The following is a 27,824-nucleotide window of genomic DNA, read 5'->3' on the forward strand; positions in this document are numbered from 1 at the left end:
ATGCGAAGTACCAGCCGACTGCTTTCTCCAGGCAGGCTCGCTCCTAGTAACACTTTGTGCTGTCCAGGGGACTGACATTTGGGAGAGGGCTTTTCTGTACACCTCAAAATGAGGGGAAAGCACAGGCCCTGTGCCAGCCCCCGGGGCAGTGAGGCCAGAAGGTTTCCAGGCAGAATCCGATGGTCTCTGGGATGCTATGAATCAAGCCGTCATTGGGTGTGGCCATGGCAAACTATAGGCAGTTTCTTTCTCAAGGCCAGGGCACCATGTGTCACACTGCCGGTCTTTTGTTCCATTTGACTTTGGAAATGAATGAAATAATAGATGCTGGTGGTTTTGGTCTTAAATTGAGTGGATTTCCTGTGAATAAGGTTTGGTCCTCTTCTTGAGCATGCATTTAAAAATAATTCTGTCACATTTTATGGATTTGCGGAGGGCACACAGCACTGTTGGAGAGTGGATGTCAGAGGATGACCTGCAAGAGGCAGCTCTCTCCCCACCAAAGGATCAAACTCAGGTCCTCAGGCGTGGCCGCAGGGAGCGCCATTACCTGCTGAGCCATGCCCAGGGCTCCAGGGTGTATTCTTTTTATCATGTCTTCAAAAGAGATGTGAAGTAGAGCCTTTGTATACTTCTCCCATGGTTTGCTTTTGTTTTCCAATAGAGCAACTAAGGAACACCCACTCCTCAGGGGCTGGGCACTGTTTAGTCACTAAGGAGAACAACTCAGTACTTTCTTCATCTTCTCCCCTGGGAACGTAGGATGAGTCTGTGCTGTGGCCCATTTCTCACCACTGTGGACACTTGGGACAAGCCCGTGGAACAGGCGCCATGGCGTGAGCCTCATGAGTACGTTGCATTCTGGATGGGAGTAGCCCTGTGGAGGAGAGAGGCCCTGTGAGGAGAGAGGCCCTAGCAAGGGAGAGGCCCTGTGGTGAAGACCTGTGGAAAGGGGCCTAGTAAAGAGAGAGACTCTGTGGAGGAGAAAGGCTTTGTGTAGGGAGAAGCCCTGTGAAGGGGGAGAAGCCTTTGGAGACAGATGTTCAGGGAGAAATCCTGAACAAGATAGAAGTCTTGTGAAGGGAGATGCCTTGTGGAAGGAAGAAGAAGCCCTGTGAAGGGGAGAGGTGCCCCCGAGGAGAAAGACTCTATGTAGGGAGAGGTACTTTGGAAGAGGAAAAAATTCTCTGGATGAGAGAAATCCTGTGGAAAATAAACCCCCTGTGGAGGGGAGAGGCCCTGTAGAGGGAGAGGCTTTGTGAAGGGGAGAAGCTCTGTGGAAGGGAGAGGCCCTGTGGATGGGAGAGGGCCTGTGGAGGGGAGAGGGTCTGTGGAGGGAGAGGGCCTGTGGAGGGGAGAGGGTCTGTGGAGGGGAGAGGGCCTGTGGAAGGGAGAGGGTCTGTGGGAGGGAGAGGGTCTGTGGAGGGGAGAGGGCCTGTGGAGGGGAGAGGGCCTGTGGAGGGGAGAGGTTCTGTGGAGGGGAGAGGGCCTGTGGAGGGGAGAGGGCCTGTGGAGGGGAGAGGGCCTGTGGAGGGGAGAGGGCCTGTGGAGGGGAGAGGGTCTGTGGATGGGAGAGGGCCTGTGGAGGGGAGAGGCACTGTGGGAGGGAGAGGGTCTGTGGAGGGGAGAGGGTCTGTGGAGGGAAGAGGGCCTGTGGAGGGGAGAGGGCCTGTGGAGGGGAGAGGGCCTGTGGAGGGGAGAGGGTCTGTGGGAGGGGAGAGGGCCTGTGGAGGGGAGAGGGCCTGTGGAGGGGAGAGGGCCTGTGGAGGGGAGAGGGCCTGTGGAGGGGACAGGGTCTGTGGAGGGGAGAGGGCCTGTGGAGGGGAGAGGGCCTGTGGAGGGGAGAGGGCCTGTGGAGGGGAGAGGGTCTGTGGATGGGAGAGGGACTGTGGAGGGGAGAGGGCCTGTGGAGGGGAGAGGGTCTGTGGAAGGGAGAGGGTCTGTGGGAGGGAGAGGGTCTGTGGGAGGGAGAGGGTCTGTGGATGGGAGAGGCCCTGTGGAGGGGAGAGGGCCTGTGGAAGGGAGAGGCCCTGTGGAGGGGAGAGGGTCTGTGGAGGGGAGAGGCACTGTGGAAGGGAGAGGCCCTGTGAAGGAGAACAGCCCTGTGTGGGCAGAGGCCCAGTTTGGGGAGAGGCCCCGTGGAGGAGGGAGGTGCTGTGGAGGAAGAAGCTCTCTGGATGGGAGGATTCCTGCTGAGAGAAGCTCCACTGAGGGAAGAGACTGTCTGAGGAAAAAAGCCCTACAGAGTCGAGAAGCCCCATCATTCGGACAAAAACCATGTTGAACAGCTGGACTCTGAGTCCTTTGTCCAGATCTACCACTTCCTGGCTGTACAACCTTGGCCAAGGTCACTCTCTCTACTAAAACCACAGACCACAGTGGCACTCTGGGGTCCTGTGCACTGGGTCCTGTAACTCCTCGTAGTGGGCAGCAGCTGCTCTGGCACGGGCTGAGTGAGTGAGTGCTCAGCACGTGCTGGTGGCGTTATGTCTTGAGGCCCCTGTGGCTGGTGAAGCAGGCAGCAGGCAAAGTGATTCTTTAAGTGCTGGAGACATAGAAGCTGCTCTGCAAATAAGGAATGAGGCCAAGAAGAGAAGAATCACTCACTGTCTCTTTATTCCCAAACAGCCCAAAGTGCAAATCTACCAGGAGCCCACAGACAGCTGAATGGAGAAATGAAATGCGAACTACGGGTTAACTCCATCGGGATATTAATTCAGCTTGGGAAAAGGAGGGAGACTCCGAAGCACTCCCATGGATGAACCGCAAGGACAGCAAGCTCTGTGAAATAAGACCTTCCAAAGAGTCTATCCCTGCCCATCCTCCGCTGGATTCTGGGACTGTCATCTCCTGGAGATCCCACTGGGAAAGGAGTGGAAATGAGTTACAGACAAAAATGAACTCAGCAAATGTTTGCTGAGGATCTACCGTATACACAGTGCTGCCTTGGGGCTACATCCTGTTTGGGAGGATAAGAGGTGGACAACTGAATGGACAAGAACAGATTAGATGAAGGAAGAGACAGACAACGTGACGGATGCAGGCAGGACTGAACAAGGGTGGAACAAGCTCCTGGAAGGTGAGAAGACACTGGACCAGGAATCCCAGGCCCATTCTGAACACAGGCACAGGTGAAGGAGTTAAATACTTTAGCCCAGTCTGGGAGTGAGGGGGGATGGCCACTGAGTAAATATAGAATGGATGTCTTGTGGGAATCAGTGAGAGCTCTGACAATCCCTTCCTGGAGCAAGGCTGCAGTGACCTAACCACCTCCTTGAAGACCTCACCTCCTCAGGGTTCTGTCAGCTCCACAGCACCACACTAGAACCCGGGATTTCAGCACGTAAAGCACCAGAGTTAGCCATGTCCAAACCACATCAGCGGTCTGGAATGTGTAGAGTTCCTGTTCAAGGCTAGGAACCCTGAGGGACCACGAAGCTTTTATGAGTTGGTGGGAAAGGTGCCTCTGGTCAGCCAGGGGAGGCAGGGTGGTGGCTGTCCTCATCATTGAGGTCTTCCGGTGCTTGCTGAGAGAACATGAAGTGTCAGTCACCCCACCCAACTCCCCTGAGAAGTGTAATCAATTGCTTTAGACTAAGGGCTTGGGCTGGGCAGGCATTATGCCAGAAGGTCTTCCTGGGTGGGGGAGGGGGGAATCTGGTCTTCTTACCTCAAGTCACTTCTTCATGGAAGAGACAACTTCCTGAACTGTCATCGGTCTGAAATAATTATGGTGTGTAAACATAAATATTAGGTCCATTTTAATAAACAGCAATTACATGCACTTCCCCTATAAAGACCAGAGCATCATTAGCTGTTAGTGTCGATGCTTTACAGCCCAAGCAGGGCTGTAAACGCGTGGCACTCCCTAAGTAACTACCACCCTCTTTGCCTCCCCCAGGATCTGGCACCATGAATGTGTCCAAGTCATCCTTCAAGCCCATAGAGAAAAGATGGCACAGTGGTAGGAATCTTCAGAGATACTCTCGTCCAGACCATGTATGGTGCCACAGAAGTCTATCGCAGACCATAGGGAAGTGTTACCCAGGGCTCACCTACAATATCTTTCATAGCCTCTCACCACTCTTGAGGGTACTCTTGGTGTTCTCTGGACATCCATGGATATTTGAATTGGAGAGATCACTGGAAGGGAGAACATGACTGGAACTCAGGAATTTGCAGATGCTAGCTTTGCAGGCTACTGCTACAACTCTAGCTTTTGCTTTTGAGATAGAGTCTCAAATTGTCCAACTGGCCTCAAGGATGTAAGCCAAGGATGGCCTTCAACTTCATATCCCCCTGCTTCTACCTTCTGAGTACCACATACCCTGTTTGTTTGGTGCTAGGAAGCAGACCAAAGGCTTTGTTCATGTTACACAAGCACTCTGTCCATCTACTGACAATCTCTTTCTTTTTTCTTTTCTTTGGAAAAGGGTCTCACTCTACAGCCAAGGCTAACCTGGAACTCACTGTATAGCTTAAGTTGGCTTCAAACTTATGCCCTGCCTCAGTCTCCCTAGTGCTGAGATTACAGGTATGAGCCGCTCACTCTACCTGGCTTCCAGACCCTTTAAAGTTTTGACTTATTAATTTATTATTATTAGTATTTATTTTTATTATCATTATTATTATTATTTTGAGATAGGGTCTTGCTGTGGAGCCGAGGCTGGCCTCAAACTTACTGCAATGCTCCTGCCTCTGCCTCTTGAATACTAGGATTACAAGTGTGAGCCAACTGTCCGGTGTTTATTTTTATTTTGAGACAGGGTCATGCTAATACTCTCAGAATAGCCTTGAACTCTCAGTCCTCTTGCCTTAGTTTCTCAAGTAGCTGGAATTAAAGTGCAACCTCCATGCCCGGCTTAGAAAGCTTAAAAAGGCTTTGGGGACGATAGGTAAAGTTGCAATGCAACAATATACATAGAAATTCTTTTTTAAAAAAAAATCTTTGTTTTAGCTGGGTGGTGGTGGTGCACCCCTTTAATTCTAGAACTTGGGAGGCAGAGGCAGGGCAGAGCTCTGCTGTGGAACAATCCTTCTGTACACTGTGAATATGTATTGCTCTCATTGGTTAATAAAGAAGCTGATTGACCGATAGCAAGGTAGGATAAAGTTAGGTGGGACAATCAAACTGAGGATACTAAGATGAAGAAGGATGGAGTCAGGGAGATGCCAGCCAGCTGCCAAGGAAGCAGGACATGGAGAAAATGAGGTAACAAGTCATGAGCCATGTGGCAAAGCATAGATAAAAAAAAAAAATGGTTTAAGTGTAAGAGTTAGCTAGTAACAAACCTGAGCTATCAGCCAAGCATTTATAATTTATATTAAGCCCCTGAGTGATTATTTGAGAGCATTGTGGGACAAGAAAACTCTGTCTACAGATCTGTAGTTCAAGGCCAGCCTGGTCTACAGAGCAAGTTCTAGGACAGCCAGGGCTACACAGAGAAACCACGTCTTGAAGCAACCACAATAACAACAACAAATCATTAGTCTGTGTGTGTGTGTGTGTGTGTGTGTGTGTGTGTGTATGTGAGTGTACTTGACACACACATGAGTGTAGATGCATGTGTGCCACAACCTAAAGTGGAAGTCAGAGGACAATTTTGTGGAGTCTGTTCTCTCCTTTCACCTTTCCATGGGTTCCTAGGATGAAACTCAGATTGTTAAGCTTGCATGGCAAATGCCTCTATCCAACCTAACCATCATTTCTTCTTAAAATATTTATTTATTTATTTGTTTGTTTATTTGTTTGTTTATTTATTTATTTATTTATTTATTTATTTATTTATTTATTTATTTATTTATTTATGTGTATGCATGCCTGAATGAGTTTCTGTGCACCACATGCATAGGACTGGAGTTATAGGTGGTTGTGAGCAGCTTGATATGGGTGTTGGGAACTGAATTCATTCCTCTGCAAAAGTGGTAAGTTCTCTCAACCACTGAGCCATCTTTCCATCATCCCCTGTGGAGTGCTCTTGTTGGCCCTATAAGAAGAAGTTCTTAGCACAGTCACTATACAGTGTATACAGCAGGTGCTCAATGCAAGGATCCACCACAAGCAGTCTGGAGACTGACTGGCCTCCTGGAGGGTGATTTTGGCATGAAGCTCCAGTTATTGAAACACTTTCTGCTCCAGGTGTGTAACAGTCTTAGTTGGAAGATGGAGAAACTAAGGCTTGGTGACTACTTGAGATTTGACAGCTGCAGCCAGATGTAGCTCTTGGCACTATATAAACAGACTTCCCATGTCGAGGACATTGTTAGGGGTGAAGAGCAGGTCACTAGAGGGAATGTTCTCATCTCCCTCCTTCAGAGGTTCTGGGAGCACACCAAGAAGGGGGCAGAAATCCTGAAAGGGATACAACTGGCATCTCTCAGCAAGGGCTAGTCCCTTTTCCTGTGACACAGCTCTTCAGATAGCCTGGGGTTCATTTGTAGTGATATATTGTGTACCCTGATAAATTTGCCTAAAGATCAGAGAACAGAACAAGCCACTAGATTAAACATAGATGCCAGGCAGTGGTGGCACACACCTTTTGTTTTGTTTTGTTTTGTTTGAGACAGGGTTTCTGTGGTGGTATTGTGTAACCCAAAATATTGTGTACCCTAATACACTTATCTAGGGTCAGAGAACAGAAAAGCCACTAGATACTTAGGATAGGCAGTGGTAGCACACGCCTTTAATCCTAGCATTCCAGAGGCAGAAATCCATCTGTTCAAGGATACAGCCAAGCATGGTGACTCACACCTTTAATGCCAGAAAGTGAGGCTTTAGTCCCAGGGAGTGATGGTAGAAAGCAGAAAGGTATATAAGGCATGAGGACCAGAAACTAGAAGCATTTGGCCTGGTTAAGCATTTGGCTGGTTAAGCTTTCAGGCTTCTAGCAGCAGTTCAGTTGAGACCCATTCTGGATGAGGACTCAGAGGCCTTCAGTCTGAGGAAACAAGACCAGCTGAGGATCCAGTGAGGTGAGGTAGCTGTGGCTTGTTCTGGTTCTGATCTTCCAGTTCACCCCAATACCTGGCTCAGGTATGATTTTATTAATAAGACCTTTTAAGATACATGCTACAGGTTTCTCTGTGTAGTTTTGGTGCCTGTCTTGGATTTTGATCTGTAGACCAAGCAGGCCTCGAACTCACAGAGATCCTCCTGGCTCTGCTTCCCGAGTGCTGGGATTAAAGGCATGCACCACCACCGCCGCCTGACTGGAGAGAAACAGAGCCAGATGGTGGTGGCACACACCTTTAATCCCAGTACTTGGGAGTCACATGTCTTTAATCCCAGCACTAAGAAGGAAGTGATGGCTGGGTGAAGAAAGGTATATAAGGCATGAGGAGACAGGAACTAGAAGCTTTTTTAGGCTGAGGAGTCCTAGAGGTAAGATATGGCTATGGCTTGTTCCTTTGTCTCTCTGATCTTTCAGAATTTACCCCAATATCTGTTTGTTTTTTTTTTAATTGGTTTTTCGAGACAGGGTTTCTCTGTGTAGCTTTGAAGCCTATCCTGGAACTCACTCTGTAGCCCAGGCTGGCCTCTAACTCACAGAGATCCACCTGCCTCTGCCTCCCGAGTGCTGGGATTAAAGGCGTGCGCCACCACTGCCCGGCTGGTTTGGGTTTTTATAAGACCATTTAAGATTCTGACAACATTCATTCCTGAATCATGGCCTTACCTAAAGGATATCTTCACACTGAGCTGTGACCTAGAGTCAAGAACATCTTCAATGTGATCTGAACTCAGCATAAGCACAATCAAAACTGGTGAATAGAAAGAGGAATTATCCATAGTGAACTTACAGGCATTTCCCATCAGCGTTTTAGCAAACTCTGAACTCCGTGCCCTGGTACCAAAGGCCTGGCTTATCTGTGCTCTGTACATGGATAGATATTACACCTCATCAAAGTCACCTGGACTCCCCCCGCTGTACCCAGTTGCTTTCAGTTTCTCAGTGCACTATGCCCTGTCCTAAATCAGGACCTTGTCCTTGCTTTTCCTGGAGTCTGATCTATTTAGTCCCTACAGCCTGTCATCCCTTCCTGATTGGAAAGAGTTGGTGTTCTTCCTCCCTTCCTCCCTTTTTTTTCTTTTTGTGTTTCTGTATGTGCACATACATGTATGTGTGTGTAAGCCTAAGGTGACTGAAGAATGTAGTTCCTCAGGAGTCATGGGGTTTGGGGCAGGGGATCAAACTCAGGTCCTCCTGCATGACAAACATGCTTCTGTCTGTCTCCTCAGCCCCAGGAAGAAGTGATCTTTCTCCTAGCCTGAATCAAACGTCCTGCTCTCAAGGAGCTTTTTGCTGACAGTAGGGCTAAATAGATTCCCCATTTGTTTCTTTTCATAGCATTTCCCACAGTTGGTAACATGTAACTTAACTTTGAATAGTCCTCTCCAGCTAAGATTAAGGGTCCCATGGACACACTGTTGCTGTGTTTATCAATTACCTGCCAAGAGCCTAATGCTGAGTGCCCCACACTGTTGAATAGAGCGAAGTTGTGATTGCTTAACTTTGTTTCCCAGTCCTGGTACATAGCAGCTGGGCTGTGACTTGGTGGGAAAACTATCAGTTTCCTAGCCTGAAAAACAAAGATGACGGTAGTCCCTCCTTTCCTGGGAGAACTGAATGAGATGGGATTGAGCAATGTGAAATGCCAGGAACATCATGGGTGTCATGGCTAGAACTGTTTCTTCAGACAGATACATAGAAGCCTCACCCCTATGACCTCTCTGTGAACCCCCATTTGAAACGTTTGTCTTTGCAGATTCCATTAATGAGGATGAGGACAGTCCTCAAAGGGTTTGCCTCTGGGCCACTGGGTGCCGGGTCTGTAGTGGGGCTAGGAGGAGTGTTGAGGTAAGGGAGTCACATATTGGCACCTTGTGGTTGGAAGAAAGAAGCAGGTTACAATGGTGACATCCTGACTTATATAGCACGCCCCCCCACCCCTCAGCACTCTGGAAAGAAGGCACCACTAACTTGTCTAGCTCCAGGCTTGGAGGTCAATAAGAGGGGACCAGGTCCAGCCCAGCTCTGGTGCTAGGACCTGCTTCTCTACATAGTCTTCTCCCTGCCTTGCTGAGCTTGGGGACAGCAGGAGCAGTTCTGTAGAGAGCGGATGGCTACTCTATCTTTTCCAACGAGGTCACTCAGGGGCCCTGCAGGAGCAGCCTCCTCCACAGCAGCCTGGCTTCTGTGGCCGGCTACAGATTCTGAAGCTACTTTCATCAGCCCTGGGGTCATGTGGGGTGGAGTAAAGCGGTGATGTAGAAAGGGACAGGGGAAGAGGAAGCATCAAAGGCAAGGGAGGATCAGAGCTCTAGGAGCCTGGGGGCTGATGCTGGTGTTTGGCTCGCTGTGGACAGGGTACTGTTTGGGACCCTGTATGAGGATCGTTTCCTTTGACAGCAAACCATGATGCCTGATACCATCACTGCGAACATTTTAAAGATGAGGATGGTAGTGAGCTTAGACAAGTGGGGCCTGGCTTCTACCCAGTAACCCAGTCCCATGCTTCACCTGCATGCTAGCTACCTTTGAGATGGACAGTTGTTGACCTCACTGTTAAAAGCTCTTTCTTGAGTGAGTTGGAGGAGTTAGAACTAAATTGCCTTTGGAAGAAGTTTGGGAGGACAATGAGGGGACTTGACACTTACTGACAAATTAGTGTCTACAGAACAGGGCACACTTTTGGCTTGGTTTGGCTCCAGTACAGGTGAAGGACAGGACTATGACTCCTCTGTCCCTTCATGTATGTCTTAGTTAGGGTTTTTCCTTTCTTCTTTTTTTTCTGTGAAGAGACACCATGACCACGGCAACTCTTATAAAGGAAGGCATTTAATTGGGGCTGGCTTACAGTTTCAGAGGTTTAGTCCATTATCATTATGGCAGCATATGGCAGTGTTCAGGCAGGCATGGTGCTGAGAATCCTACATCTTGATCCGCAGGTAGCAGAAGGAAAAACTGTGTACCACACTGGGTGTAGCTTGCCCACATATCAGACCTCAAAGCTCACCTCCACAGTGACACACAGACTCCAACATACCTCCTAATAGTGCCACTCCCTATGGGCCAAGCATTCAAATGCATAAGTCTATGGGGGGGGAGGTGTCATACCTATCACATAGCACCATCACAATGTACTAGAGAATCAAAGGCCCAGGAAACTAAGCAGTTAGAATCAAGAGGCCACAGCAGAGGCTAGGCCTTGACTGAAGCCCTGGAATAGGGTTTGCACCATTTGGAGGAATGCAGGGCCACTGAGAAGGGGAATGTTAGGAAGGGAATAGGCTTGGGGAGGTTGAAAGAAGTCTCCAACCAGTTATAGTGATACACTCATGTAATTCCAGCTACTTAGAAGGCTAATGCAGGAGGATCCCAAGTTCAAGGTCTGCCTAGGCTACAGACTGAGTACAAGGCCAGTCTGGGCAATTTTGTATGACTCTGTCTCAAAATAAAAGGTAGAAAGCAAATTGAAGATGAATGTCAGTGGTAGAGCATTTGCCTAGCATCCATGAGGGATTAGGGTCAATGCCCAGTACCTGTAAACAAATAAATAGGGAGAAAAAGGGGAAGAGATCTGAAGACCATGGACACTTGGTCTGAGCTGAGTTGAATGGTTAGGGGTACCCTACATGAGGGTGCTTGGCCTGAGGCAGACCATGGAAACACCTGTGGGCATTATCACTTAGGGTAGATTCTTATGAAATGGTATGAACCATATAACAGGGACAGGGCTGGGATGTTACTCAGTGACTGCTTATTCACTGTGTGGCCCAACAAAAGCTACAAACCTCTCTGGAGCCTCAGCCTGTAGCTGCAAAGGGTGGAGAACCCCTTTGGTTGCAAAGGTAGAGTACAGGATGGTGTGTAACAATGTGGGTATCGTTCATGTTGGTTATGGGGAAGTGTTGAATACATTTCCCTTAATCAGTGTTGCTTCACTTAAAAACTCATTTCTAAAGTGTTACAGACAAAGATAAAAGGGCAGGGTGGGCTTTTGAAATCTTCCTCCCTAAGTACCTCGCTGTATAAATGGGGAAGCTGAGGCTCAGTCAGTGAGATTTGGTAGAGAAGATCCTAGATCTTTCGAGGCTTGTCCTGCCTTCAACCCACTAGAGTGCTATTGAATGTCACAAATCACCCTGCAGCTCCAGCCTGTTGTTCTCCAGGCACGTATGTGACAAACTCTGCCTCAGCAGGTGCCCTCTAGGATCCCCACTAGGACTGAGAATATCTGAGTCAAATGGTGGGGGGGGGGCAGTCATCTTCACCCATCACTGATGTGTCCTTGTGCAGGGGTCAGGTCCAGTGGCAGGTGCTCTTGAACCTGGAGAAGTGAAATGATCTCTCTCTGTCTCTCTGTCTCTGACTCTCTGTTTCTCTGTCTCTCTCTGTCTCTCTCTCTCTGTCTCTCTGTCTCTCTCTCTCTCTCTCTCTCTCTCTCTCTCTCTCACACACACACACACACACACACACACATTGAGAGAGAGCAACTATGATAGTTTTTTGCAAAACATGGTGAATGAGGAGACTCTGCCACTGCCTCTTTACTGCCTCTTCCTCTGCCACTTTGTTTCAGCCAGAGGCCTCTGGCCTCCTTTGTGTTCCCTGGAGACCACAGCCATGGCACCAGAGCTGCAGTTATCCTGAGTTTACCTCTGCTGATCTGTACCCAGATACTTTAAGGAAGACAGTGTACAGAGTGGCAAATGGAAGGACACCGAAGGCCAGATTGCAGAAATGAACCCCGTGGACAAGGACATTGCTCTCCCGGAAAAGGGGTCTTGATGGGAAAACAAATTCACAAATAAGATACTCTCAAGTATTGATAAGAACTGGAAGCCAAGAAACAACACAAGACTGGGGAGGTAGACTGCTATAAACTGGGCATCAGGGAAAGTATATCTGGATGGTTGACACACTTGACCCTGGAAAAGGAAGGAGCCAGCTAAGCAAAGATCTGGAGAGCCTGTGCAAAGCGTCAGCAAGTGCAAAGGTCCTGAAGCTGGAGTCCAAATGCCTTCTGGAGCTTTGGACCAATATGACCTGAATCACAGGGGTTATTTCATTAAGGAAACCACTTTCAGTCCTTTGTGAACCTCTCCACTGCCTCCAAATCCTCCTCATCCAAGCTAATTCCTACTCACTATGAATTTTTTCTTTTACGAAATTCTTCCTAAAACCTTAAGAAGTTCTAGTAGTCTGTGGTTTACAAAAAACTGGCCTGTGATTCAGTAACAAAAATAAAGTTGGGGGGTTGGGGAGACAGCACAGTTAGTAAAAGCACCTGCATGTAAGTATGAGAAGCTAAGTTTGGGTCCCCAGCACTCACACTTAAAAAATAAATGGGAATAGGGGTGCACACCTTTTTCTTTTTTGTTTGTTTTGAGACAGGGTCTCACTATGTAGCTCTAGGTGTCCTGGAACCCACTATGTAGAACACACTAGCCTTGAACTCAGAGATCCGCCTGCCTCTGCCTCCCAAGTGCTGGGATCAAAGACATGTGCCACCACTCCTGGCCTAAGGGGCGCACACCTTTAATCATAGCACTGGGGAGTGAGCACGAGAGGACCCCTGGAGGTGGCTGGCCAGCCAGTCTAGCTGAACCAATGAGCTCCAGGTTCAAGGAGAGGCCATGTCTCAAAGTAAATAAATAAAAATAAATACATACATACATACATACATACATACATACATACATACATACATACATAAATAGTGGGCCCATAAGAGATGGCTCTGGATAAAAGCGCTTGCTGCCAAGCCGGAGAACCTAAGTTTGATCCCTCAAATTCACATGGTGGAAGGAGAGAAAGTAACTCCTGAGGGCTGTCCTCTGACCCCACACTCCGGCTGAGCATGTGCACACACACCAATAAATATATCTAAAAGTATAAGGTTGAGAGTGATTAAAAATTACTGATGTTACCCTCTAGCCTCCACATGCGCTTGCCCACCAAGATCCCAGGAACACAGAAAATAGTCAAAAAAAAAAATGGTGTAGCTACAAAGTGGCTGTGCTTTCTTTCCTTTCAGACAGTTGAGATACATTGTTACTATTGTGAAACTTCTGTACTACCAGTATGCCTTTACATAAGGTACAGGCTAGGTGACAGTAATTTTATGAATGTACCAAAAATGTGTGCAATTTCTCCATATTTGGGGAAATGTTTCATTGGTCCTGAAGATTCCCAATGCTATTTATTCCCACCTTGGTTCCCAGATGGTCCTGGATTTCCCACTCTCTCCCCATGTTATGGAGTTCGACTGGCTGCCCAGCCACGAGCCAGGCCTAGAACAGGTAATCAAAAGATGTGAACTAAATATACTGTGGTTTGTGGCTCACCTGAGATGAACCCCCGAGGCAACAAAACTGGGAGCAAGCTGATGAAGGGAAAGAATTGGGCAAAAAGGAAGAGACTCCCTATATCATAGCCAAAGGCCTGGGCTCAAATTCTGCCTCCATCCAGAGACCCCATTCATTCACTGCCAGCCTGTTCTGAGCCTCAATTCTTACCAGTGAAATGGGCCAGTAAAGCTTTACCCTGGGGTTCTTGGGGGAGAGTGAAAAGGTGTTTGCAGAAACAGTATGGATTCTGTGAAAGTAGGGTTCTTTTAGGTTCCTGTCCCCGGCTTACATACAGAGTCCAGCCTACCTTAGCAAGAAAAGTACTTCCAGTTCTCTGTTCCTCCCACAAACTATGAGCTGAGTATGGGAACTTTGGGTCTCAGGCTCTGAACCCAAGAGCAGGGACTTGTGCCTAGGGATGCTCAATAAGTTCAATGAACACATGACTGCGCAGGTCACTGCTCTTCTGGACCTGTTCTTTCCTTTGTACAGTAGTCACATCCCAGGCTTTCCTTCCTGGTACCTCTGACATCTATATCTGCTTTTCTAGAAGAGCCTAGGAGTCACATTTAGGGAAGGTGAGTAGGAGGGAAGAGACTTTGACTAAAAGGTTAGTGCACATTTTTGGCTCCCACTTCCGAATCTTCCAGAAGGCCTTTTATTTTTTGCCTACTTAATAATAACATGAAAAAGCCATGTCACTTTTTTTTTTTTTAATTGAAGTCTTTATGTTAAGCCACCCACTCCAGCCATCCCAGGACGCGGTGAGGAGGGGGCGTGGACAGGTGAAGCGCGCGAGGGAAAGCGGGGGAGGGGGGTGCGCGTACGTGGGGGCTCCCTGCTAAGCCTGGTCTGAGAGCCCTGGCCGGAGTCATCGACCCAGGCGCCGGCTCTCAAAACCTGGTAAAGCTTCAAAGTCTCAGATCCCCGGGTCAGCCTCGTGCCCTCTGCGCCTCCTGCTTCCCCCCGCACCCACGGCACGAGGGCGGCGCCCCGGCGCGCTGATGTAATCCCGGCGCCTGGGCGGAAGGATATGGAACGCGGCGCTGACTGGCGGGGCGCTGAGGCCGTTGCCAGGTAACGCAGCGGAGCCGCTGCCGCGCGCCGCCTCCCGCCCTCCGCCGCCTGGCGCTGGGGCCGCCGCCGCCGCCGCCGCCGCCGCTGCCGCCGCCGCTGCCGCTTTACGTAAGGCGCAGGCCAGGGCCACCCGGCGCTCGGCAGCCGCCTGCAGCCCTCGGAGCGCAAGGAGAGGCTCCCGCCCGGCAGCCTTGGCAGGTAGGCGGGGGCCGGGAGCGGGGCCGTGGCGGGTGACTAGCTCGAGAGGCGCCGGGCCCGAGGACCCCGCGGGCGGCGTGCGATGAGTGCGCACAATGGGCCGCGACGGGCTGAGGCGGCCCGGCCTGAGGGACAGCGGCCGAGCCTCGCCCCGCGCCCTCAGCTTTGTCCTTCGGCGGCCGGGGGCGGGCGCGGCGCGGTGAGTGGCGGGCGCGCGGGCCTATGGCGCGGGGTCGGCGAAGGTGACGGCCGAGGGCAGAAATGACAGTCCCCCCCCCCCCCCCCCCCCCCCCCCCGAGTCGCCGGCCTGAGCGCGCCGCCGCCCGGACCCTCGCGGCCCGGCTTCCGGCCGGCGTCCGCGGAGCTCCCGGTGTCTCCCGCCGGCCCACAATCAGGCTGACTGAGCGCACTGCGTAGAGGCCAGGCAGGATGAGCTCTAGGGAGCAGACCCCCGAGCCCCGCAGCCCCTCCCTTCAGTGTTTGCCCTTCCGTAGACAAACGTTTAACCAAGAAAAAGTGGGATGGAGATAAGCTGGGGAGGGAGGACATGCGACTCTTGAGTCATTTACTTAAATGGGGTTCTTGGTTCTCATCACCCGCATCGCAGACATTGCCTCGTTGCCCAAGTAACTGACAATGCATTTTGCATTTCTGAGTCTTGGCTTGCTAAAGGAACGGTGGGAGAGGATTGCTGAGGAGCTGGGGACGAGCAGTTTGGATAACAGGTGATGCCATGGAAAAGACTGTGCAACGAAAACCCCACGCAGGATTTCTGCTATCAGTATAGGACCCGTTGCACGACACCGTGTCGGTTTTAGAGACTTCAGATTTAAAGGGAGGGAAAAAAAAATCTGTCACTCTGCATTCTGAAGGTCAAATATTCGCCCGCAGATATTTTGGGCCGAACCATTCTTAACTAGGTCTCAGGATCTTTATGACAAAAACCATTCTGGAACTGTGCCTTTGAAATACCCATGGAGGCTCCTTGTAATTAATACTTGTTATCTTGGATTCAATTGCTGTTCTTGTCAAATAATGTACTTTAAAATTTTATTCTTTCACAAGTTCATGCATGTTTATATATAATGTACTTTTATCATAGTTCCCCATGATCATCTTTTATCCAAATAATTAATTGTAGTTATGTATATATTCATGTGTGTATATAGTCATGTGTTTGGGTGCATATGTGTGTGTCTGTGTGTACTTGTGGAGGCATGGGATCAATATCAGGTGTCTTTAGTTGCTCTACACCTTATATATATATATATATTTTCCCGGTTTTTCGAGACAGGGTTTCTCTGTGTAGCGTTGTGCCTTTCCTGGAACTCACTTGGTAGTCCAGGCTGGCCTCGAACTCACAGAGATCCGCCTGGCTCTGCCTCCCGAGTGCTGGGATTAAAGGCGTGCGCCACCACTGCCCAGCCTACACCTTATATTTTGAGACAAGAAATCTAGAGATCTGCCTGCCTCTGCCTCGGAAATGCTGGGATTAAAGTCATGTGTCACCAACCTTCAGCTCCACAGACAGGGTCTCTCACTGAACCCTGAGCACACAAGTTGGGCTGAATTGGGTGGCTAGTAACTTCAAGGATCCTCCCATCTGGGGCTGCTCAGCTCTGGGATTACAAAGCATGCACGGTATAGTACCTGGAGGTCCGAACTTGAGACCTTGAGCTTGTGTGGCAAGCACCTTCCTGGCTGAGCCAGTCACACATGTTTAATCATTTAAAAAGTAGTTAGGGCTGGGGAGGTAGCCCAGGTGAAGCTCAGGATTAAATTCTCAGAACCTAACATAAAAATAGGGCTTCAATTGAAGTGTAACAGGGTTTTTCATGAGCCTATTTTCACTTAAGTGCCGCCTTAGCCAGAGAAGTATCAAGAGGAGAGTTTTGCTCTTATAGAGTGTCATGGAGATACATGTATTGTTCTTTGAACATAAGGGTATAGATTTTTTTTTTTTTTTTTTTTTTGGTTTTTCAAGACAGGGTTTCTCTGTGTAGCTTTGCGCCTCTCCTGGAACTCACTTGGTAGTCCAGGCTGGCCTCGAACTCACAGAGATCCGCCTGGCTCTGCCTCCCGAGTGCTGGGATTAAAGGCGTGCGCCACCACCGCCCGGCGGGTATAGATTTTTAACATGGCAACAAAGGCAACTCTGTTTAAAGGATGATCAGTTTATTTGATATACAAATTAAGAACATTTAAGAAACTAAAAAGGTGTTTAACTTGTCCCCGGTGGTCATGTATTTTCCCTCTGTGCCTGATTTTATCCTAGGGCTCTTTAAGAGCAGAGAACTTGTTATTCCTCATTATGTGGAAATGTACTGAGCCTGAGCTTTGCCCCTGATTTTATGTCATTTGACTCGGAGCAGTTAGTGGCCTCTGAGCCAGTTTTGTCATCTGTGAAATGGGAAGAATGCTGATACCTGTCTTGCAGGATAGATAAGCAGAGAGGGATGATGTGAAGTAATTTCATCCACACTCAAGCTCTTAAAATGTTGATATTTCTAAGTCCTCAGACTCCCCTGCTGGCTGAAAGCAGTCACTTGTCTTCAGGCCGCTATTGCTTCCTCTCTACTTTGCCTGGCTTCCCGGACTCTCTTTCCCAAACGCATGTTAGCCTCTGGCCCTGCAAGCTTCTAAGTAAGTACCTGTGATTTGGGGCTTTGAATGCAGTTATACACACCAACAGAGTGGTTGGTGGCCCCTTGCCATTCAGCCCCAGCGTCCTGGCCAACCCCCTTCTACATTATCTTGCTAAAACTGCTGCTGCTCTGAACATGCCAGTTTCAGACTTTCTTGATGGATAACTCTTTCTTCTGATCTGAGTGCCCCCAACTTACACTTTCTCTAGTTTTTAAAAGTTCTTAGAAGATACTGTATCCTCTCTGGAGCCTTTGGAAGTCCTTCAGAATTAATTCTTCCTTGCTGTAGGCCTTGTCTTATAGTTTTCCTTCCATTATTGCCCATATGTGTGCATATGCTTCCTTCCCTTGGAGGCCAGAAGACGTTAAACTCTGGCTCCCGTGCTCCTCCTAACATCTTGATGGGGGCTTTAAACATACGGAAATGTGCCAGTGTTTACTAAATAAAAGTCTACCAGTTTTGAGCATATTAATATTATAAGTAATTTTAGTAAAACATCAACACCAATTAAAGTGTTAGAAATGCAGTTTTACCGTGTCGAAGGTAGTTACTCTTTAAAAGATTTCTGTGCAGTTGTTTTTGGCTTCTCACATAATTATGTCCTGAGTGAAGCTGTCAGTTTTGCCATCTGTTTCTGAACGCTCAGAATCTGCAAAGTGACTGTATTCTGCCCCATGTTGTGGGTAGGGGAAGCAGAGTCCAAGATGAAAACACTCCCCTATATGAAGGGTAACTCTTCTCTTGTTAGATGACATGCTTTTTCTTAAATTTTTTTTTTTTTTTTTTTTTTTTTTTTTTTTTTTTTTGCGCGTGGGGTGCAGGGATTTAATATAAAATATTATTGCTTTCAAGAAGACTTACTCATTAGTACCGGATTGGAAAGACTCAAGTTACATTCTGGCTCCTCTCTTGCTTCCTGGGTCACCATGGAATCTCTTAACCTTCAGTCTTTCTGTGAATCAAGAAGTATCATCCCATGTCTTTTGCTTTGTAGTGAGCTAGCTGGGTTCTTGGAATTGAACTCAAGTTTCTAGGCTTGCTTGACAAATGTCTTTATCCACTGAGCCATCTTTCTAGCCCTGGGGGCTTTTTTGATGACCAGCTTTTTAAAAGAAAGATTTATTTTTATTTATATGTATGTGTGTACATATGCTTCCCTGGGAGGCTAGAAGACTGTGTTGGATTTCTCTGGAGCTGGAGGTATAGGCAGTTATGGTCTGCCTGACTTGGGAGCTGAAAACTGAACTCCAGTCCTCTCAAAGAGCAGTAAATATTCTTTACTGCTGAACCATTTCTTCAGCCCCAGGTACCAAATTTTTACCAGGTCTGCATTTGTACTTCTGTTGTTCCCATTCCCCTCCTTTTTATCTGAGTGTTTTTGTGTGTGTGTGTGTGTGCGCGCGTGAGTGTGCTTAGGATTAAACCCAGAGCATCATGCATTCTAGACAAATATTCTGCCAACTAAATTACATCCCCTGCCCCTCTATGCATTTTTTGTTTTGTTTTGTTTTGGTTTTTTGAGACAGGGTTTCTCTGTGTAACATTCCTGGCTCTCCTGGAACTTGCTCTGTATAGACCAGGCTGACCTTGAACTCGGATCCACTTGTCTCTGCCTCCAAGGTGTTCACCACCACAGCTCAGCATTTTTGGGGGAGAGTCTGCATTTTTTTAAAATCAGTCTTCCTTGATCTCTTTCCTCCCTGGTCCTTAGAGAAGAATGTACATTCTCTTCCCTTGGCTAAGAGGCAGTGTTGAAAGGGTTAAGAATACACTCTAAAAGCATTGCCACCTGTGCTTATTCTTTTAATTAGATCTGAAATTGTATGCCTTCTTGTTACCTCATAGGTTAGGCAGCTCCCAGAACACCTGGTATAAAAACCTCTGGGAGGGAAACTATTTTAGCTCATTGTTTCTGAGCTTTCAGTCTTATCATGCAGGGCATGGTGGCTGGAAGATCTCAACCGGATGGAAGCCAGGAAGCAGTGAAAGACAGACAGATGGGGCCAAAGACAGATACCCCAAGGACTGCCTCCAGTGACCTACTTATTTCTGCTAAGTCTTACCTTGTAATGTTTTCAGCACCTTCAAAAATAGTGCCCTCAGCTGGAGACCAAATGTTCAAATGAGACTGAGGGACACACTTCAGATCCGTAACATTTCACCCCAGTCCCCAAAGGTTCATGGGCACCTCATAATGCAAAATGTATTTACTCTATCTCAGGAGTCCCCAGTGTGTTATATTTCAACATTGTTCAAAAGTCTCAAGTCCAAAGTCTCTTCTGAGACTTGAGGCAATCTCTTAGCTATGAGTCCCAGTAAAATAAAAAATAAAATTACATACATAAGGGCACAGAGTAAACATTTCCATTATAAAAAGCATAACAGAATAGCCAGTGAGGATTGGACCAAAGCCAGATCATAACCCAACAGGGCAAACTTTAAATCTTGTTGCTCCATGGCTGTCATCTAAAGTGTGTGGTGAGCTCCAGTGGGTTTGGACAGTCCTGCCCTTTGGCTTTGCTGTTTGCATGTAGCCCATATGACCTCTCTTGGGTTGCCTCCACTCAATGCCATCTTTGGGCTGTCATAGTGCAGGGACCCTAATCTTATCACACATTTCCTGACCTCTTAGACTTTTCTTTGAAATCTAGGTGGAAGCCTCTATGGCCTTTAAGTGTACTTTGCTTGCCTGCTAACCCAGCATCACTTAGTAGTGCCAAGATTTGCTGCCAGCTGCAGTAGTAGCCAGGCTCCCATAGTTACAGCAGCCTCAAGAGTCCTGGGTGGCCAAACACAGTAAAACAAATCCTGGGGAAAAAGCTTCCCAGGTAGCCTTGGCCTTCTTTAGTCTTGGTGTTCTTAAAGCTCTCTCTTCTCAAGGGGGAATTATTCCAAATTGGTTTATGTTTTACTACCCTTGAACCTGTGATGCAGGGGCCTGGCCACTTTCTGAGATGCCCTGAAGACACCTTTTGTCTTGGTTCTAATCCTTGGCTCTCTTATGATGGTCCTAATTTCTTCAGTAGTCACACTTCTTTGGCTTCAGCTTTACAGTTGCTGCTTTTCTGACCATGTTGCAAGCTTTTCAATCTGTTTTGTTTTTTTCTTACTATAAATTTTAGGAGCTGTTAGCAAAACTCATCCACAGCGGGAATGCTTAGCTGCTTTGGAGTTTCTAATGGGTTACTTGTAAACTCAGCCTGTCACAGAGTTTGGAGTTTTGGGAAATGGATAAAATTTAGACATGTTTTTGTTATATTGTAACATGTACAGTCTCTAGTCTAGTTTCCAGCAGTCTTTGCTTCCATCTGAAACCTGTCTTTATCGTTCACATTCCTAGTGGCTTCTGGTCTTCTGAGCTCCTACCAAAATTGTCCATTAAGCTCTGCTGATAGCTTTCTTGGCTTTGGTTTTTTTTTTCTAAAGTTTTTCATATTCCTGCTGTAACACTAGGTCAAAGGCTTCCAACGCACATCAGCAGCAGTCAGCAATGACCTCACTTCTCTGGGACCAGTTTTCTGTGTTCGACTTTGATCATCGTGACCAAAATATCTGACATGCACAACTCAAGTGGGGGAAAGGTTTGTGTTTGTTTGTGGTTTCAGTACCCTCATGGTGGAAGGACTTTGGGGGAGCAAAGTTCCTCACCTCCTGACAGCCAGGAAGAGAGAGGAAGAGAAGCAGAGAGGAGATGGGTGACGAGATGGACAGATAAGGTGTCCTTAAGTTCTATCAAAGTGTCCTATTCCTCCAGCTAAACCTTGCCTCTTAGGATTTCCAGCGTTTCCCAGTAAAGTGCCACTAACCTGCGGAAGACCAAGTGTTGAGCACGTGTGCCTGTGGGGAACATTTCAGAATTCAAGCCACAGCACCTTATATCTTAGCACAAAATTGCTGGCTACCTCATGATCGTCCAGTTCCTGTGTTTGTCCTTTCCACCCATCATGCTTGAAAGCTTGAAGACTTTGCTGACATATTCTTTGTACTTCTGTAACCTGATTTTCAGAATTAATTCTTTAGTCTCTATTTATTTATTTATTTATTTATTTATTTATTTATTTATTTATTTATTTATTATGTATACAGTATTCTGCCTGCATGTGTCCCTGCAGGCCAGAAGAGGGCACCAGATCTCATTACAGGTGGTTGTGAGCCACCATGTGGTTGCTGGGAATTGAACTCAGGACCTCTGGAAGAGCAGTCAGTGCTCTTAACCACTGAGCCATCTCTCCAGCCCAATTCTTTATTCTCTTATACAGTGTTTGCCTGATACCTGAGGTTTTTTCCAATTTAACTATTATTATAATTTATTTTATGTGCACATTTGGGTGTACATGCACCTCATGTGTGCAGGTGTCTGTGGAGGCCAAATTCCCTGTAACTGGAGGTCGAGGCAGTTGCAAGCTGTTCAGTGTGTGTGCTGGAGACTAAACCTGGGTCCTCTACAAGAGCAGTAAGTGCTCTTAACTTCTGAACCATCTCTCTAGTCTAGTTCCTCAAGTTGTTTGTTGTTGATGTTTACTTATGACATTTTAGGGTTTTGTGTGTTTTTTTACTTTTTGTCCTGCATGGAGGCATCCCCTGGATTTTTAATTTCTTGAGGGAAGAGAAGGGACTCTTATTTGATGATTCCTTCTAGTGTGCAGTATAATCTTTTTGTACAGTACTCATTCAATACTGAATTAACTCAGTTTGACTGAATTAACTCAGAATCACTGATTTCAGAAGGAAAGGACTTAAGTCAAAGTAGCTTTTGGGGAGAATTTTGTGACTCAATGCAGGGCCCAGTATATAGCAGATGTGTCAGAAAGTACAGCTTTTAGCTCATTTGAACAGGTATAGAAAACACTAGAGCTTGGTGCCTTAGTTACTTTGGTGTTACTGTTGCCATAGTACCTGATAGAAACAACTTAAGTGATTTTGGGCTCATGGTTTCATAGGATTTTAGTCCATCTGGGGACAGCATGTGGGAACACTTCACTTCATGGTGGCAGGAGCATATGGTGGAGGCTGTTCATATCACAGCAAACCAGCAAGCAGAAAGAGAGACAGGAAATGGGCAGGGATAATGTAATCCCAGTCATTCCTCCCCAGATGACCTTCTTCCTTCAGCTAGTTCTACCTCCTGAAGTGTCTAGTCCTCAAATAGTTAGGGACCAAACATTCAGAACTTGAGCCAGTGGGGGATATTTCCTATTCAGATTCTTACATTTGGCTTTTGGTGTTCCAAAATGCTCATGGCCATCTCTTACGCATAATGCATTTAATTCGAATTCAACTTCTTAACAGTTTTGACATTGTTCAAAGTCTGGTGCCAAGTGGTCAGCCCTGAGACCATAGACACACAGGTAACATTATATGGATTGAACAGGTTGTATTTATATATTTAGGAAAAAATATACATGTATTTGTTTATATGTGTGTGTGTGTATACACACACACACACACACACACACACACACACACACACACACATACACACACACACAAACAATTAAAGACAAAAAAAGAATGAATTTGAGAGACAACAAGGGAGTGCCTGGGAAGGTTTGGAGGGAGGCAAGGGAAGGGGAGAAATGGTATAATTATACTGTAATTTCAAAAAATAAAAAACTTACAAAAAAAGTCTATAAAATTCAAAGTAGTCTCTTAGCTGTCATCCATTCCATTTGTGATGGTTAATTTCCATTGTCAACTTGACTAGATTTAGAATTACTTAGGAAAGAAATGTCTGGACATATCTGTGAGAGTGTTTTCATAGAAGTTTAACTTAGGAGGAAAGACCCATTCTGAATGTGGGTGGTGCTGTCCCACTGGTTGAGGTCTGGGGCTGGTTAAAATGGAAGCAAGCTGAGCACCATCATTCATCTCTCAGTTTCCTGTCTGCAGACAATATGTGACTGGCCGCCTTATACTGCAGCCATGCTGTCCCTGCCATGAGTTGCTGCAAGTCCTCCTTAAGATGCTTCTGTCAGAGACTTTGTTACAACAGTGAGAAAAGTACTTAACACCTTATAAAGTCAAAATGAAATCACAGACTTTTGTGTGCAGTGACATACAAACATTACTATTCTAAGGGGAGGAGATGTAATACCAAGGAAGGATGGACCAAAGCAAAATTGAAACCCAGGTTGGCAAACAGTAAGTCCTGTAGCTGCCAGGGCAGGTGGTGAGCTTCAGTGGCCTGGATACTTCTGTTCCTTTGGCCTTGCCATCCTACTCCACATGATCTCTCTACTGGTTCCATTTGGTATCTTTCTTTAGCAGATGTTCTATGTTCCTGGCATCTCCAATATCTTGGTGTCTGTTATGACTTAGGCCTTCCCCCCACCCCACCTTCACAACTTTTATGCATGATCTCTCAAGGAATCTGATCTTGCTCCGAATTGCTTGGCCTTCCTAACAAATCTGTAAGCATTATGCATACCTGCAAAGCTAGTATCCATCATATAGCTTGCCTCCAGTTCAGTCAGTAACCAGGTTTATTTGGAGTACAGCTGTAGCAGGCTTTTGAGTACTTAGATGGCTGGACCTGGGAAAACATTCCCCTAGGCAGCACCCATCAAAGGAAGGTCTTTTATAGGAATTTATAATTGTATTCCCCTGCAACCTGTCATAGGTGAGTTTGGCCAGTTTCCCAGTATCCAATGACAGCCCTCTTGGCGTCCAGTCTCTAATAACCACACACTTTTTGTCTGCAGCCTCCAACTCAATCCTATTCTGTGCAGAACTCACATTTGTTAAATCCTCTGTTCTGTTTGCTGTGAGTTGTCACTGTAAACCTGGCTAGAAGCCTCCAGCAACAACAGTACCGTAGCTTTTTTTTTTTTTTTTTTGCTTTTGTAACCTTTATATTATGTGTAAGTTTTTTTTTTTTTTTTTGCTTGCATGTATGTTTGTGTATCAGGTGTGAACAGTACCCAAGGTAAGCCAGAAGTAGGTGTCAGATCCCCTGGAACTGGGGTTCCAGGCAGTTGTGAGCTGCCCTGTGGGTGCTGGGAATTGAATTAGAGACCTCTGAAAGAACAACCAGTGCTTTTAACTGAGCCATTTCTTCAACTTCTAGTCAATTTGTTTTAAACTCAGCCTTCCACAGAAGTCTCTGGGCCCCACCAGAATCATATATGATGGTCTTTTAGCATTCTGTAGCTTCTCTATCACATTTCTATGAATTTTTTTTTAAATTTTTCCCACAAATCATTTCCAGAGGCTACTTGGACATATTTAGTCTCAGTAGACCCTTCTTTTGGTATCATTTTTTTGTATCCACTTTTCATTGGTTGTGACCAAATGCTCAACAGAGACAGATTACAGGAGAAAAAGGTGATTTTGGCTTATGGTTCAGTTTTTCAGGTCAGGAAGACATGGCTGGGGAGTATCAATGGAAGCATTGGCAGAGGCTGTTCACATCATGGTGGATGACGAAGCCCATGGTGAGATAGAATGGTTACGGATAATATACCCTCAAGGAGCTAGGTCTCCTTCCCCTATGATCTAGTCCTCCAACTAGGTCCCACTTGCCAAAATTTCTAAAGCCTCCCAAAATTATGCCACCACCTGGGAGCCAAGCAATTAAAATAAGAGTCTAAAGGGGATATTCCAGATTCGAATCATAGTATTAAGTGAATTGATTGATTGTTTACACTACTTTTTTTTTTTTTGAGACAGGGTCTCTGTATGTTGCTCTGGCCCTCAACATATAGACCAGGCTGGCCTTGAACTCACCGAGATCCACCTGCCTCTGCCTCCTGAGTGCTGGGATTAAAGGTGTGCGCCACCACTGCCTGGCTTTGCTTGCACTACTTTATTATGACAGTGCTCACAGATTTAATTCTAACACATGTATATAAAGTAGAACCTCTTCAGTTATACCTGCATTTCTTTATTTGCTTAGGGATGAGCTGGAGTGGGCTTTTGCACAGATTTAATATGGAATCTTAAACTATCTTGAAAATGAGGAAGTTTGTCTGTAGGTAACATGTTTTTGTATATGGCTTAGGTAGGTTAGTGGAAAATTAGAATTGTTAGACATTACCTGCTGTTTTTCACTTTAATCTTTCAAAATGTATTTGGGGTAGCTGTTGAAACCTCCAAATTTTTCCCCTGTTGCTAAACTTTGTCCATACCATTCTGTCTCTTTTGTCTTACCAGCATCCCACCCTCCTTTGTAGTGGGAGCAGATAGGTGAGGAATTGTGTTTGAATGTTGACACTTTAAATGTTGATGATGCTATTTAAGTTTGTGTGCTTTACTGATTAAGTCTTCAAAAGTAGTTACCTGTTGGTTCTGATATTACATGGAACTCCTTCCCTGGAGTAGCCTATTAGTGGTAGTTTCTTGTATTGGTTATTTTATGTTTATCTCTTTTCTTAGTCATTGGAACTTGTGTATTGCTAATCTCTTAAAATCTGCTCCAAAGATTTGGGAATGATAGTATTGTCTCAGCAGATGAACTTGCTGCATTGCTAGTGTCTGTGTTACAAATAAAGGCATTGGGGCAGTGAATACAGAATGCTTGAGAATCTTCTCTGTGTGTGCATGTTTCTAGCCTGAGTAGTGAATGAATGAGTTCTAAGAACGTGGGATGTGTGTGGGGGGGGGAGGGGTTTGAGTATGGGGGTGTGGCCAAGTAAATATTTAACATGAGTCAGTTGGTTCTGTGGATGTAAAACACATGAGGGTAAATGAGTGAAAAGAACTATGCCACAGTATACTTTCAGGTTCTCTCTCTCTCTCTCTCTCTCTCTCTCTCTCTCTCTCTCTCTCTCTCTCTCTGTGTGTGTGTGTGTGTGTGTGTGTGTGTGTGTGTGTGTGTGTGTGTTAGTCCTATGTAATTGGAACAAAGGTGTTTAAATGAGTAGGAAGGGATTTGTTTTCCTTTCATCCTGGAGTCTATTTCTAATTCAACTGTATTTTTCCAAAGCACCTTTGGCTTTGGAGTAATAGCCAGTGCATCACTATTTCAAAATTGAGTCTGATTACAGCTTTTGGGGTGTGTGTGTGTGTGTGTGTGTGTGTGTGTGTGTGTGTGTGCGCGCGTGTGTGTGTTTCTTCATTTATAACCCCAGACTTGGGTTTTTCTTGCCTCATCCTCCCAAGTTGCTGCGGCTACAAACATGCAGCTACACCTGTCTTTATGTTTTTGTTGCATTCTTTTCCTAGGATTCTGAAGGAATGTTAGGATAAGCTTAAAGTTGAAGTTCATTTTGTTAAAGGATATTGTGTGTGTATTAGTCACTTTTTTCATTGCTTTAATCAAGTATTGAGATGGCTTGTTTGCAAAGAAAAGAGATTTATTTGGCTCACCGTTTTTGGAGGCTCATGGTTAAGATAGGTAGTCTCGTTCATGAGAGTGATGGGTACATTTCCTTATGGTGGAGAGGACTGGTAGCTCCACCTTTCCGAGGGTTCCACTGCAGTGGGTATTAATAGCTGTTAGAAAGCTTACTCTTTTTTTCTTTAAATAAAAGATTTACTATTTTTTTGAGTGTGTGTATAATGTGTGTCCGTCACACATGTGCCAGTGCCCAGCCTATGAGCTGGGATTACAGGGGGCTGTGAGCTGCCTCATGTTGGTACTGGGAACTGAACTGGAGTCCCCTGGAAGACCAGCAAGTTCTCTTAACTACTAAGTCATCTCTCCAGTCCCTAAAGCTATTCTTCATTTTATTTTATTTTATTTTATTTTATTTTATTTTATTTTATGTGAATGAGTGTTTTTGCCTGCATGTATGTAGGTTTAATACATTTTACAGTTCACAGCTGTAGAAGTTTTATACTTAGACACTTTGACAAGCTACAGTTTCATATTCAAAAGTTATATGCATGCTATGAGCTAATATTTTACATGATAAAATGTTTTTCAGCTTTGACAGGGTAAATTTTGTGGAGAAATATCCGTGTCTGAGAAAGCAGAAAGATAACAGGTCCCTATGGAGCAATTTCCATAACACAAGACTGGTCCAGAAAGTGTCCTGAGAGAAACATTGTGGCACCTTTGATCACCAGGAACAACCAAATGAATTAATTTGAATGACAGCTTTCAACTGTAACACTTGCCAATCAAAATTTTGCCTTCATTTACATGGCAAGAACTGCTTGGCTAGTTACCCCAATTGCAAGAAGTTAGCTCTCCAGTCCATCACTTCCAGCCAGCAGACTGGTGGTAGGTCTGTCTGGTAGGTTCTTCTATTCCTGCCCTGCTCCTACATTGTCAATGTACTGGACAGTTGTCCTTTTCTGCTCAGATCTGAAAGGTGAATTCTTTCACCTACATGCCAATTCTCTCCACAGGTTTCATTATGTTTTGCAGTAACAGACATTCTGAAAACCTTCTTTTGTTTGTTCTAGGTAAACTTGCTTAGGAAAAAAAAATTGTTTTCAGACAATGTCTCACTATATAGCTCTGGCTGGCTCAGAACTCACTCTGTAGACCACGGCTGGCCTAGAACTCACAAAGATCCACCTGTCTCTGCCTCCTGAGTGCTGGGATTAAAGGCATGTGTTGTTATTCACAGATTATAAATTTTTAAATGCATATTTTAGAGTG

At 46.1% G+C, this 27,824-nt stretch overlaps 1 protein-coding gene across 3 annotated transcripts in view; it reads left to right on the top strand.

Annotated features, from left to right (window-relative positions):
• The first annotated feature begins 14,486 nt into the window (after positions 1 to 14,486).
• The window catches only part of LOC128109054 (TBC1 domain family member 14), a 178,050-nt gene continuing 164,712 nt past the window's right edge, over positions 14,487 to 27,824 (top strand). For 2 of the 3 annotated variants that reach the window (XM_052736088.1, XM_052736090.1), the window contains exon 1: positions 14,487 to 14,629. The gene's annotated coding sequence lies outside the window, so the exon portion shown is untranslated. The remainder of the gene's footprint in view (positions 14,630 to 27,824) is intronic. The other variant, XM_052736089.1, reaches the window with a different exon arrangement.

This window comes from Peromyscus californicus, unplaced genomic scaffold, assembly GCF_007827085.1.
Source record: "Peromyscus californicus insignis strain IS unplaced genomic scaffold, ASM782708v3 Scaffold_13__1_contigs__length_99412109, whole genome shotgun sequence".
In the NCBI taxonomy this organism is placed as follows: Eukaryota; Metazoa; Chordata; class Mammalia; order Rodentia; family Cricetidae; genus Peromyscus; species Peromyscus californicus.